General features: G+C 44.3%; 1 protein-coding gene across 1 annotated transcript in view; it reads right to left on the bottom strand.

Annotated features, from left to right (window-relative positions):
• Positions 1–14,568, bottom strand: part of CDH20 (cadherin 20) — a 161,788-nt gene extending 147,220 nt beyond the window's left edge. Inside the window, exon 1 of the mRNA XM_088676224.1 lies at positions 14,302–14,568. The gene's annotated coding sequence lies outside the window, so the exon portion shown is untranslated. The remainder of the gene's footprint in view (positions 1–14,301) is intronic.
• Between the last annotated feature and the right edge of the window lie 294 nt (positions 14,569–14,862).

Below are 14,862 nucleotides of genomic sequence, written 5' to 3'. Positions count from 1 at the left end.
AAATGGGAGTGCCTGATCACCTCATCTGTCTCCTGAGAAATCTCTATGTGGGACAAGAAGCTACAGTTAGAACTGGATATGGAACAACTGATTGGTTCAAAATTGGGAAAGGAGTACGACAAGGTTGTATATTGTCTCCCTGCTTATTTAACTTATATGCAGAATTCATCATGCGAAAGGCTGGACTAGATGAATCCCAAACCGGAATTAAGATTGCCGGAAGAAATATCAACAACCTCAGATATGCAGATGACACAACCTTGATGGCAGAAAGTGAGGAGGAATTAAAGAACCTTTTAATGAGGGTGAAAGAGGAGAGCGCAAAATATGGTCTGAAGCTCAACATCAAAAAAACCAAGATCATGGCCACTGGTCCCATCACCTCCTGGCAAATAGAAGGGGAAGAAATGGAGGCAGTGAGAGATTTTACTTTCTTGGGCTCCTTGATCACTGCAGATGGTGACAGCAGTCACGAAATTAAAAGACGCCTGCTTCTTGGGAGAAAAGCAATGACAAACCTAGACAGCATCTTAAAAAGCAGAGACATCACCTTGCCGACAAAGGTCCGTATAGTTAAAGCTATGGTTTTCCCAGTAGTGATATATGGAAGTGAGAGCTGGACCATAAAGAAGGCTGATCGCCGAAGAATTGATGCTTTTGAATTATGGTGCTGGAGGAGACTCTTGAGAGTCCCATGGACTGCTAGAAGATCAAACCTATCCATTCTTAAGGAAATCAGCCCTGAGTGCTCCCTGGAAGGACAGATCGTGAAGCTGAGGCTCCAATACTTTGGCCACCTCATGAGAAGAGAAGAATCCTTGGAAAAGACCTTGATGCTGGGAAAGATGGAGGGCACAAGGAGAAGGGGACGACAGAGGACAAGATGGTTGGACAGTGTTCTCGAAGCTACGAACATGAGTTTGACCAAACTGCGGGAGGCAGTGCAAGACAGGAGTGCCTGGCGTGCTATGGTCCATGGGGTCAAGAAGAGTCGGACACGACTAAACGACTAAACAACAACAAATAGATATAGATATAGATATAGATATAGATATAGATATAGATATAGATATAGATATAGATATAGATATAGATATATACCTGCTTTTAAATAGGTTTTAACTGTATCTTAGCTTTACTGGGTGTTCTTTTTCTTTGTTACATTTTTATACTACTGGTAGTTTTTATTGTGCTTAGCTTTTATTGTATCCAGTTTGTATCTTTATTGTTGCAACCACTTTGAGGGGTTCTTATAAAGGACCAAAAGGCAATTTATAAATGTTTCTATAAACAAACAAAACAACCCTGTTCCTGACACACCTTCCTTACCTAAAACAAGATAAGAAACAAATAAGCAATGTGTCTTTTGACCTTATTTTGGACTTCTGGTTTTTTTTATCATATCTGCTGATGGGTCCTCTCACCCTTGTGATAGACTGCCTGTCCCATACTCATCCTAGTAAGAAGGATTTGAGCACACACTACATACAATGTGTGCAAAAACTGCTGATTGTACCTCCCTGGTAAAAACAACCATTCACTGGGGGAGCAATTGTGTGCCTGAAAAGCTGATATAATGCAAGCCAGTGTAAATTAAGACAATTTAAAGCTACAGTATTCAGCAGTGGGGCTGCTCTGCTCTTCCCTGGCAGAGGGAAAACAAGCCTTCAAAATAGTGGCAACTACACAGTGTTGCCAGACCACACGATTGAGCTGTGGATCTAGCTTAAGTCCCCTCTCTCTGGTCCTGCCCACAAAATGCCCTCCTTTGGGGGACCTACACCAGCTTCTGCTCAGTCAACTGAGTCCTGGCTCAGCTCCAGATCAGCCAGGATGAGCAAATTACACTGGCCTATCTGTGGCTGAGTCAGAGTTGGGGATTTAATGCCAACTGAGCTGGCTATCAGCTGGTTGAGCCACAGATTCACAACATCCTAAGCATGGATCTCACCATGTGACTGGTCCCTAGGTGGTGATTTGTTGCACTTATGCATACAGATGAAACCAATAATAGAGCTGTAAAGGACCCCGAGGACCATCTAGTCCAGAGGTAGGCAACCTAAGGCTTGTGGGCTGGATGCGGCCCAATCGCCTTCTAAATCCGGCCCGCATACGGTCTGGGAATCAGCGTGTTTTTACATAAGTAGAATGTGTCCTTTTATTTAAAATGTATCTCTGGGTTATGTGGGGCATATGAATTTGTTCACCCCCCCCCCCTTTCAAAATATAGTCCGGCCCCCCACAAGGTCTGAGGGACGGTGGGCCGGCCCATGGCTGAAAAAGTTTGCTGACCCCTGATCTAGTCCAGCACTCTGCAATGCAGGAATATGCAGCCATCCCATACGGGGATCAAACCTGCATCCTTGGCATTATCAGTACCACGCTCGAACCAACTGAGTTATCCATCTGTAGTACCAGATCATATGATGGAGAATTTCACAATGCCCTCATTTGCCTCCATTCCCATTCAGTAGTGAACTGGAGACAAACATTCCCCACAATGTTGGCAGATCAGCTGGCCATGTGCTTTTTTTATGATTTTGTATCTTGTTCCTGGTAAGGAGGACACAGACTTGGATGCAAGCAATCAAGGCAGAGATGGTAACTGCTTGTCATCCAGAGCACCCAATATATGAGGTAGTGAATCTGCTATGGATGGTGCAGATATCTGCATTGCTTTTCTCTGTACTATAAATGAAAGTGGCAATCAGAAAAACTCCAGCCCTTACTTTGCATATTGTAGAGGAAAATGACAATTCACAACTGAAACAATGCAAATGTGTTTTGTATTCAGTTATCCACACCCAAGTACAAAGAGTAAATTGTGAATCAGCCCTCAAAATCTTATGGGTTAATGGCCAATACTGTTCCCAGATGTTCCGCACAACTGCTGCAATCATAATTTGTCGTGTTTGACCATTCAGCCATCTGCCCAGTGTATTCTGCTGTCAGATGTAGATGCTGCCATGGAATAAAATTATCGCTTTATTAATTACCCTTTAATTAGTTGACACAGGCAGTATTTTAGCCATAATTGGCCTGAGATGCAATACATACAGGAATGGAATGTGATTGTGAGGCTGCTTGTCATGAATAACAATGATGCCTTTGACAAAGCAATCTCATTATGAAGATGTACTGAACATTTCAGCCCCTTCTTTGCACGAGATACATTTGAACTAAATGCTGCAATTTATTGGCATAGGTAAATGCAGATACACCTCGCATGTGCACTGTATATATAATTCATGGCGGAATGTGATTTTGCAAAGATTATCACTGCTTTTAAGCATGTCACTTCCATCATCACTATTTATAGGTACTAAGTTGCAGCTATTTCAGAAACAAGTATTAAAACTCTTTCCAAAACAACTCTTCATTGCTCAGAGCTATAAGCCACTACAAATCCGTACATATAGAAATACAAAATACATAGAATCACAGAATTCTAGAGTTGGAAGTTGGACATCAATCATAATTTCATCAAACATCACACATACAAAAAGGAACAAAAGTAATTAAATTAAAATTTATCCAGAACGAAAGAGACAAACTCTCCCCATAAATTAGTGCCTAGATGCTGCAGACATGATAGGGTGTGTGGTCTGTTAGGGGAGGGGTAGTATCACATCATACTCTTTCTGGGGTAGTTTGTCCACCTTTGGACCCCCCATCCTGCACTCAGCTTTTGCCTGTGGCTCCTTGAAGCATTTGACAGTGGCCACACCCCATGAACAGCTTTGACTGTCCTGCTAAACCAGGTGAGAGTGGCTGATAGGTCTCAAACCCTTGGTGAGTTGGGGACTTTTCCTGCATGCAAAGACAGGCTCTGGTGGATTGAGCGGATGAGACCAACAGTGGGTCCAATGGTCAAGAAGGTGGTTTCTACAGGGAAGTGAGGGGCAGATGGGGCTCGTCAACCTGGAAAGGCAGCCCATCTAGGAGAAGGAAAACTCTGATCCTAAACCTCAACTGCCTTGCAGGACACCTTTAGGAGAAGAAAAGGCTAGGGAGTAAACCATACACAAATCTGGAGTGGACTTACACAGATCTAAGATGGTTGGATGGCACCTTGTATGCCTCCTTCCAGCAACTCCTGTAGCTAAGCTGGTGCCAAACATTTTGCTTAACGTGGATAAATGTGTAAGTTCTAGCTACATTCTCTTCCCTCAGAATAGGTAGGAAGGAAGAGAAGGTAGGTAGAACTTCCATTTTAAACCCCAAAATGTGCAGAGTTGCCCAAAATTACCCAATAGCTTTTTGCCTTAAGTTTGCAGTTGCACTAGAAAGAATTCTTTGGGCTGTCAGGAATCTTTCAACTCAGCCAGTACAAGTCAATATGTTGGCTTTCTACTTATTTTCTGCCCTTACAAGAGGCATGGGTGTACCTTTGAAGGACAGCTAACAGGAATCTCAGGGGAGAATTCTGCACCGCCTCCTAAATAGAAACATTCATATACCACCATCTCTGCACCATAATTAGGTGTGAAAGTTTCTTCTTCAGAGATACCTCAGGGAAAAATCACATAAATTAACCAGTCTTTAGTGCTGCTTCTTGCATTGGGTGACAAAAAAAAAAAGACTCAAGTTGTGGTATTAATTTAAGTAAGGAAGAATGCCAGAGGCAAAGTCCAATATACCAAAAGGACCACCTCCTTTCCTGTGCCACATCACATTGCCTTCTTAATAACCTCATCCTTAATAACCTTGCCACTGTCTCCCAGCAAGCCCCATGGTCCAGCCTCTCAGTGCCAGCCCCAGCCTGGGCAGCACTGTCTCCAACACCCGATGCCTGGCTGCCTGGACCTCAGAAGGATCAGACAAGGGAGGAAAATGATGCAGCCTCTACCAGGCTGGATGGCCTCGCCCTGGACTGCACTCTCTTGACTTTGGCCTCCATCTGCAATTCCAGTGACCTTCTGCAGGGGGTCAGTGCCCCCTCCCCAGTATTTTATTCAGGTTGGCACCACTGCTACAGCCACAGCAGACACTAACTCTCCAACAGTTAGACTTCACCCCCTACGGCACACTCTTCCATTGTCTCTCAAAACAGATGCATGTCAACAATTATTTCTATCTCACTCTGCTACTCAAAAGGCATTCAGAACTACTTCTCAACACAAGAAATACAAACAAAAAAACAACGGGCATGAAAGGGAAGCAAGAAACATTAAAAATGCACCAATAATGAAATTAAACTAAAAATGCTGATCATCTATGAGAGGTGGGGAACAGGCTAGAATCAGTTCCAACAGGAGATCAGCTCCGTCAGTGTTCCTAGCATCCAATGTGTGATTGGCGATATACCGTAGGAGAATCGCTCATAAACTGAAGATTTCTCATCATGGCATCCTTTTGAACACATGGCACAACACTCAGCCTTTCAGCAGATTATCCTTTTATCTGGTACGCTAAGCATCATGAGCAGCCCGGTCATATTAACTGAAGGTTAACTATAGCAAAGCAAGCAGTACCTTATTCAGATACAGTATTCCATTCTTGTCAAATTGCGCAAGTACTTTGGCCTAGAAAACTGAAAACCCCGCCCTGTGCCAAAGAAAGGCACTGCTACCAAGTTCTCTAATAGGATACGTTTATTTAAGGCTTTCCTTTTAATCATAGAGATTCAAGCATCCTAGCCCATTTCGAACGGGGTTGAGATAAGAATGCCAGCCTGCGCTAGCTTCCCAGAGCCACTCCAAGCTAAATGCAGTGTCTTGTGACAGAAGGCATGCAATTGGCTTGGCATGAGCTGATGCTGATAAGAACATAACAAGACCCCTACTGGATCAGACCGTTTGTCCATCTAGTCCAGCACCCTTCTCTTACAGTGGCCAACCAGATGCCTATGAGAATCCCGAATTGAAACTGATATCCATATGCCCTTCTCGTTTTTTATTGTTCAAGTGGTCAGAAACTAGGGCTGGGTGATATCTGGTTTTCAGTATCACATTATATCACCAGCTAAACATTGTGATATACCACAGTGTATGAAATAAGGATGGAGCTATGTAGAGGCATTGGCTGGCTTCACAGTTTTTCCCACATCGTGATCTTTGCAGGCGTCTGCTCTTTTGATTTGCTTCCCCCTGCATGAGCCAGGGGAGAGCTGAGCTGGCAGAGTTGACAGGAGCTGCAGGGAATTGAGAGAAGCATTTGCTGACTTCATGGTTTGATTATTGCACAGTACACACACACATCATAATTTGTGGTAAATTGCCGGGTCAAAAATTATGAAACCAGTATCACAATATGATCTTCAAACCAGTTTTGGACGGTATATCACCCAGCACTATCAGATGTGTTCCCACATACGGGAAGCCTCAGTTTACCTTTCGGTGGAACCTCCTGAAAGGCATTTTCATATAGGCAACTCCACCACCCATTTAGGAATGTTAGCCTCATATTTAAGGATTAACCTCCTCTGTTATTTTTCAGCCGTTGACAGCAAGTTAGGGATTTCTGCCCTCTTCCTCAGTTGAGAGGAGACAAGATGTATTATAGAATATAATTTCATTTTTTATCATTTAAGATTAAATATATTTTTTTATTAGAGAAGCATACCTTTGTTAACGTTTTGGTGATGGGGTCATCCCCCATCTATCAAATCAAAAAGAGAGGAAGAGATAGAAATGCCCACTGGAAACGTATTTCCATAGCTGATAGACACACACAGTGTCCAAGGTTAAAACTCATACAGACTCGGGAGACCAATCCTAAGAATGGGAAGGGGGAGACATTTATTTTTAGCCGCCCCAGCTCTTCTCCAGGAAAGAGAGAGAGATGGATTTGATTCTATGACCTTGTCTACACCATTATGTTATGGGACCTTAATGGCAACCACCACTGGTGAAAACCCTGCTGGTGGGAGGCTGCTCTTTCAACAGGCATGGTGGGAGCCTCTGCAGCAGAAACTCATCTCCCACCCCAGATGGAACGGGAATGAACTTGGTAGCATTCATTCATTCACCTAACCTTAACCCTCTTCAGCCATGCTAAACAGGGGGCTAGGAGTGCAGCCCAAGGCATGCACTGTACTTTATGTTTAACCCCCCCCCCAAAAAAAACCCAACCTTGATTCAGATTACTTGGCTTTTTTGGGAAGAAAACACTGAGCAGAAGACTGTCTTGAAACAGTTTGCACTTAACAAAATGAGTAACAAGCAAGAAACCCAACCAAGTTTCCTCTCCAAATATGGTGTACACACACACACACACACACACACAGTTAATATTGGCCCTTATCACAGTTCTATCCCTCTTACCCATTTGAACATAGCAGTTCAGATAAATGGCAGTGTGGTTCATTTTCCAAAGGGCTTATCTCTTCTCTACATGCTTCATATCCCTTCTTATAATCAGGCAACCCATTGTTTTGTGAAAACTTCGCGAGCTTTGTGGAATTCTGAATATACAGGTCACACTGTGCGCATTGTTGCTTTCGTTGCTTCGGGCCAAAAGCATGAAGGAAACACTGGAGTTATTCCCAAGACAATTTGTGGCTTTCCCAATTCTCTAGCATACCGAACAGTGTCAAAGTTCAGCCGCACTCAAAAACAATAAAAAAAACTTATTTCCCAGCTGCAAGGTGGATGTGTGCCTGCAGGCTTTCTTATTTCTTTCCCTTACTGGTGACTTCTTCCCAGTTTTCTAATGACAACTGTGGCTCTAAGAGAGATATACAGATCTAGATCTAGAGATGATATATAGATATGCTCTCTGAACTTGCAATGAAAGCCAAATTAATCCCTGGCATAAAATCTTGCTGCTCACTTGAGTCATACTACAGATTAATTGGCCCATTTTTGACATCCAGTTTGAAACAATCCCATTTATTTTATTTTATTAAAAAGAAACTTTGTTTACAAGATATTCTGTGATCATATGCATCCATTTCTACCCACATTGACCTTGCTTTGTACATACTTAATAAAGGTACCCCTGACCATTAGGTCCAGTCGCAGGCAACTCTGGGGTTTTGGCGCTCATCTCACTATATAGGCCAAGGGAGCTGGTGTTTGTCCACAGACAGCTTCCAGGTCATGTGGCCAGCATGACTAAGCCACTTCTGGCGAACCAGAGCAGCACACGGAAATGCCATTTACCTTTCTGCTAGAGCGGTACCTATTTATCTACTTGCACTTTGACATGCTTTCGAACTGCTAGGTGGGCAGGAGCTGGGACCGAGCAACGGGAGCTCACTCCGTTGCTGTGATTCGAACCAGATTCGAACCACCAACCTTCTGATCAGCAAGCTCAGTGGTTTAGACCACAGCGCCACCAGAAACTAGCAAATGGTTCTGTTAATACAACTGCCATTTTATTTCGATTCTCCCATGCTATACATTTTTTAAAAAATTATTGTTAAGGTTTGCAACCCACCTTTCAATCAAATTATCGGGGCAGGTTCTCCTTGATCCCTTCTCTTTTTCATCTAACATTTAGTAATGTAAATGGGGGGGATAGTTTGTCAGTATAGCGGTACCTCAGTTTATGAAATTCATCCATTCCGGAAGTCCGTTCTTAAACCGAAACCATTCTTAAACTGAGGCGTTGTTTCCCTAATGAGGCCTCCCACTGCCGGTGCCCTTCTACCATTCAGATTCCGTTCTTAAACTGAGGTAAAGTTTGCAAACTGGGACACTACTTCTGGTTTTGCGGAGTTCGTAAACCGAATCATTCATAAACAGGACTGTTCTTAAACCGAGGTACCACTGTACCAAGTTCTGGAGGAGGCTAGGGGCTCTCTTTGCAGTGTTTTGTTGGATGCCTTCCAACTTGTTGGCCCCTAGAATGTGGATCCTTAGAGATCTGTGACTGATAACTTATGTCCTTGGAGCCTTACTCATCCTGGTTGGTGAAATCAAGTCCACACATTGGCTAGCGAAGTAGTAAAGGCTTCCACAAGGGAGGGTTTTGTAAAAAAATAAAATTTTAAAAATCACATATTTTGTCTTTTTGAATAACTATTGCCCACTATAAGGCGCAAGCTCGGTGAGTAGGTTTTGGTGGTACAACTCAAAGGACTTTTGAATGAAATTGATTAGATCCCTTCCAGCGTCTGGCTTTTGGTCTGGTTTTTGCATGAAAACTGCTTTGGGTGCCTCTGGTGGGATGGTTTACATTGGAAGATGGACTGGGAGACTACAGCAACATTTGATACTGCTGTTTGTTATATGCTCCTGGGCTGTCTTCAATAGACATTAGGGGCAAAGTATCCATCTGGCTCCACTCAGTTCTGAGAGATAGGAGCAGGAAGGTGATGCTGGGAGACTGTTTTCTTCCTCTTGGCCAATAGGCTCCATCTCCCCCACCCTGTGCTGTTAAAAGAAACTACTGGTGTAGGTCGCCCAGATATATGGGTTCCAGGGTCATCAGTATTCTGCTGACAGCCAACGTCCTAATTTCCATCAGATACCAGGGAGCCAGTTGAAAGATTGAACTGTAGTTTGTCAATGGCAAAGGATGGGGTGGAACATGCTGACTCCAGACAAAATGGAAGTATTGCTGTTAGGTAGACCATCTGATTCAGGTTTGGGTTTACAATGTTTCCTGGACAGGGCTGCATTTGCCCTGAAATGTCAGGTTTGTAGCTTTACTCAGCACTCTTCCTAGATGGGCAAGGAGTGTCACTGGTGAGGGGTGCCTTCTTTCAGCTTTGGCTGGTTCACCAGCTACAACCCTTCTTAACAAAGCTAGACTTCTTTCACAGCAATTCATGCCTTAGTAACCTTCAAATTAGAGGGTGCTCTTGCAAAGCAAAAAGCTGCAACTGGGATTCTGATAGCTGGCTTGTTTCCAGGCTCAATTCAAGGTGCTAGTGTTAGCCTTCTAAAGCCCTTAAAGCAGGGGTCCCCAAACTAAGGCCCGGGGGCCAGATGCGGCCCAATCACCTTCTAAATCCGGCCCGCGGACAGTCCAGGAATCAGCATGTTTTTACATGAGTAGAATGTGTTCTTTTATTTAAAATGCATCTCTGGGTTATTTGTGGGGCATAGGAATTCATATTTTTTTTTCAAAATATAGTCCTGCCCCCCACAAGGTCTGAGGGACAGTAGACTGGCCCCCTGCTGAAAAAGTTTGCTGACCCCTGCCTTAAAGGTTTGTCACCTGTATACCCTAAGGAATTCCCCCTTCTATATAAGCCTGCCTGCATGCTCCAGTTATCCTCTGTAGCCCTGCTCCAGTAACCTCACCACCACAAGGAACACTTGGCAATGACAAAGGATAGGACCTACTTTGTAGTGGCTCCATCCCTGTGGAATGCCTTACCATGTGAGTTGTGTGGCGGCCCATTCACAGTACTGTTTTAGAAAGCTGATGAAGACATGGCTATCTAAAAACACCTTTGGCTGAATATTTATTCCCCCCCCCCTTGGTATTTTGAACTTTTAATTGTGATGGGTGTTTTGCAAACTCTTCTTGTGGCCTTGTTTTAAATGCTAATATTTTGATTTATTTTATATGCTAGCATTTTGACTTATGTGTTTGAACTGTGAATTCAAATTCCTGTTGTCTTTTTTTTGCCTTGAAATCCTTCTGAAAAACAGGTGGGATATACTTTTTGTATCCAAAATAAACATGCTCTCCATGAAAGCAGATTTGGTTTTATATTAAGAAGGGGAATAATTAAGCTTGCGAAAGGCATGACTTGCCTGCAGGCTATGGACTTTTGAATGACACTTTCTTTCTGCAAATTGGTCAAATGGTTCCAGAGCCTTGTACTGCCATGTTGATGCCCACAGACAGATGACAGTTATTGCTTATAAGGTAGATGAGGCTACCAGCACACTGCTGGGTTTTTTTCCTTCAGTGAATGTCAGGAAGTAACAATATACTATATGAAGCCCAAGTTGTCGCTTCCTTTAAATCCTTCCTTAAAGCCCACCTTTTACGAAAGCAAAACGCCCTTGCTTATTCACCCCCTAAAAGTCACCATCTCCAATCACATCTAAAGCTGCGGTCTTAAACATACTTAACTGGGGAGTGAGGCTGCAGTCCTAACCCCCAGTCTGCACTGCTGGGTAGGATCACACAAGCAGGGGAATCTACTGTCATGCTGCACGTTGAAGAAACCACAGCAGAGGCAGTGTGCTACCACCAGTGCCCCCCCCTCCAGCAGTAACTGATGAGGCATTAGAGTATTTCAGAGCGGAGCTAGATCCATTGGATACTAACATATGACTCCAGCTTTGGGATGGTGCAACAAAAAAAAGGGTGGCTACAACTGCCTCCACCTTCTGCCCTGGCTGGTGCAAGTGACAAGGTGCCACAACTCCATTCTGTCCTGCTGTTTCCTGGTCAAAGAATCTCAGAGAGTCAGAGTTGGAAAGGACTCTGAGGATCATCTAGTCCAACCAATATGCACCAGTCCCTTATGGGGATCGAACCTGCAGCCTTGGCATTGTCAGCTCCACGCCCTTACCAATTGTGCTATTCTGTGGGCCAGAGTAAGGATTGCTCTGCTCTCCTCACTGAATACACCTACTTCTGCACATAGGAATGCACTGCAGTTATGGGTTAACTGATTTTTCTTACATCCATCCTTCATGATCTTTTCTTCTCACCTCTCCCTCTGTCTTTTTACATTTCCTCAGGGTCGGGACTAGTTTTAAAGAAACACACACCTTATGCTATAAAACACTATGCACATTTATGGTGCTATGTAAGTATTCATAATTTCCATGATTTAAAGTCATCCTGAGGCACCAGCAACCATTTCACACTCTGCATAAAGTCACATAGAATAGCTAATACTATAAAAACTTTTTATAATGCCAGTTGAGCAGTTGATAGAGCAATGTTTTTTTTTGGTAATGTAACTTGCTCCAGACACAATAATTACAGTGTTAAAAAAAAAACCCAGCTTACAGCTCCACTCTAGCAAGCCTGCTTGAAGAGTGTCAGAGCAGCACAAAAGCTGGCACAATTAGCTTTCATCCCTGCTGAGTTGGCAATAAAGTGAGCACAGAAGAATATATTAATTGGTATTAGTCAATCCATTTAAGATGTTCATTCTATAGTCACCTTTGCATTTTTTTCCATTAAAGAGAGAGAGAAACACAACTGTCACATCAAACTGAAAGGGAGTAGATGCAAGATTTTTTTATATAAAAAAGCACACATCCCATTGCATTCCAAGATTTACCTTTGAAAGAAATAAAAAAAACCACCAAGTTCAGTTTTCTGGGTTCTATAACACTATAACAGATGGTAAATATGACAATAAGTGATAAATATTGCAAGTAAGTGACTTGACTTTCTTTCTCTTTCACTTGTTGCTATTTTTTTAAAAAAACTATGTATTGCTGATTACTGCACCTTTGAATCAGAATGAACAATTAACTGACTAATTATTCTAGTCACACCAACCCACAATGAAATCTTTATTCAGTGTTTACAGCAATCTTTGGCAAAGAATGCCTTGCTGTTTTTAAACTAAGAAGAACTGCACCCTTTGGCTCCTCTCAGCATCAGCTGCCTTGGTTTCAGTGCTGGATGCCAATAATCAGTCGTCTTCTTTTTCTTTCTTCTAAAGTAGGCACTTTTTTATAAAAAATATATATATAAAGGAGTGAAAAGAACTATTCTCATCAATGCCCCATATATTCTGCCTGATTTATGTCCCAGTCACTGGATCTCTTCCTTCCGTATCTTTTTAACATTTATTTTCTCTACCTCAACTCCATCCTCTCCACCTCTTTCTCTCCTTCATATATACTACGAACAAAAATGGGCAGATTCCTGAATCTGAAGTGCCATATGAAAGGGACATCCATGACCAGCCAAATGTGACCAATTCAGCTGGTCAGAAAAGAACACAAACCTCTTCTGGGAAGAAGGAAGAGAATCATTCACTTTGTTTACAGCACACAAAACAAAACAAAAACTAATTTTTACCTATTTACAGTGAAACTGAGGTTTTAGGATACTTTGTCCTCCTGATGCTTCTCAACCTGCTTTCAGTGTTCTCACAATTCACTTCCTCTACAGACCGCCTCTCCAATTAAAAGTGATGTTCTGCTACAGATCACTGCATATTTATCCATACTGTCACATATAAAGGTTAAGGACCTGGCATGGTAAAAGATCCCCCATCTCCTTAGAGTCTCTCTGAACAGAACTCACAACTTCTGCAAAAGCTCTCTGTGTATAGATGAATCTTTGCTTTACTCTGTCTTGTGCAACACTCTTTAAAACCTACCAGGCTCCTGTTTTTAGATCCTTAATGTGTACAGCTCCTACTATCCTCTGTTTGGTCTCCATCTTTATAAAGCTCCCCTGTGCTCCCCCACCCCCTCGCAGAGGTCTTTCTGTAGCAAATGTCTCCACTGACCATGGAAGGGCTGCCCACTGCCCAAATACCCCAAATAGGCCACTCACGCTTGCCACAAGTACCACTCTTTCCCCACTGATGCAGAACTCAGCTCCCATTTTCTCAAAACAGTTGCACCACCGAGTTACGTTAAACTTCCAAAGCTCTGTCATTGAGCTAGAAAATTCCAGATCTGAATTGCCACTGTAGCCACACCAGAGGGTCTCCTCCTTCATCCTGCATTCTAGACATGTGCTTATAGAATCTTAGAGTAGGAAGAGACCCCATGGGTCTTCTAGTCCAACCCCCTGCAATGCAGGGATCTCAACTAAAGCATCCACAACAGAGGGCCATCCAATCTCTGCTTCAAAAACCTCCATGGAAGGAGAGCCCGCCACCTCTGGTGGGAGTCTCCACCCCACTGCCAAACAGCTCTTGCTGTCAGAAAGTTTTTCCGAATGTTTAGCTGGAATCTCCTTTCTCCAACTTGAAGCCAATGGTTCGAGTCCAGCCTCCTCTCTATTTCTGCTCCTCCACACATCCCCCATAACTCTTATTTTTAGTTGTGCCTCCCTCCACAAACTTGTAGGGGGACGGCCCCTGCTTTGAACACGACGCTAAAAGGGTGGCAACCCCTCCCCCAAGCGTTGGTACCTGGATGCGTCCATTGAACCTTCCAGCTTGGGTCAGATCCAGGATGACAGCTTCTCTATTAACCCGGAGTAAGCCGCCGCCGCGCTACTACTCCGTCTCCCTAAGCTTGGGATCGAGCGCCCTGTAACTCGGCGGGAACTTCGGACCGAACATGCAAGAAGCCAGGGGGACCAGACTGAAAGGGATCTCGGTGCCTGGGCGCTCCTTCCCCCTAAAAACACGCTCGGATCTCTCCCTTGCGCAGGAGGAAGTTCCATCCGCAGCCACGTGAAAACCCAGGCACGATCGCGCGACACCCAGCGCCCCTTGGAGAGTCGTCATGCGTCACTTACCCGGCGAGGTGCTGCTGCTGCCGCCGTCTAATTTCGTCCCGGGATAAACTGGAGGGAGATAAAGCGAGTCTCTCTCTCCCTCTCTCCCTTTCCCTTCCAGGAGCCGGCGAGTGGCCACCCCGCCGTCGCAAGGGCGCCTCTCTCTCCTTCACCTCGCCGCACGCCTCCTCGCAAGGTCCCGACACAAACTCCAGCTCGCCGCCGCCGCCTCGAGCCGCCAGAAGCCCCCGCCGCGAAGCTCGGCTCCCCGCTGCCGCCGCCGCCGCCGCCTGCCCACCGGCGTCGCTGTGACCAACGCCAGGGCGTCCTCCCCCCCTTCCCTCTAGCGGCTCGTCAGGAGTTTCCTTCGGGCTTCCCCTCCCCACCGCCCCTGGGTAGTCAGTCGCGCGTCAAGGCCGACCTGCGCGCTGCCTAAAAGAAATACTGTAACAGCTTTCTCCGGCCGAGAGAAAAATAAAATGAAATTTAAAAAAAGAGAGAAAAGCCCGCTCCCTGTCGCGGGGAAAAAAAAGTCCCGCGCTCGCTTTCCCTCAGAGGTTCTGCCACTGAGGTGAACGTCTC

This window comes from Zootoca vivipara, chromosome 8 (assembly GCF_965207765.1).
Source record: "Zootoca vivipara chromosome 8, rZooViv2.hap1.1, whole genome shotgun sequence".
Lineage (NCBI taxonomy): Eukaryota > Metazoa > Chordata > Lepidosauria > Squamata > Lacertidae > Zootoca > Zootoca vivipara.
This window is presented reverse-complemented; position numbering and strand designations above follow the sequence as displayed.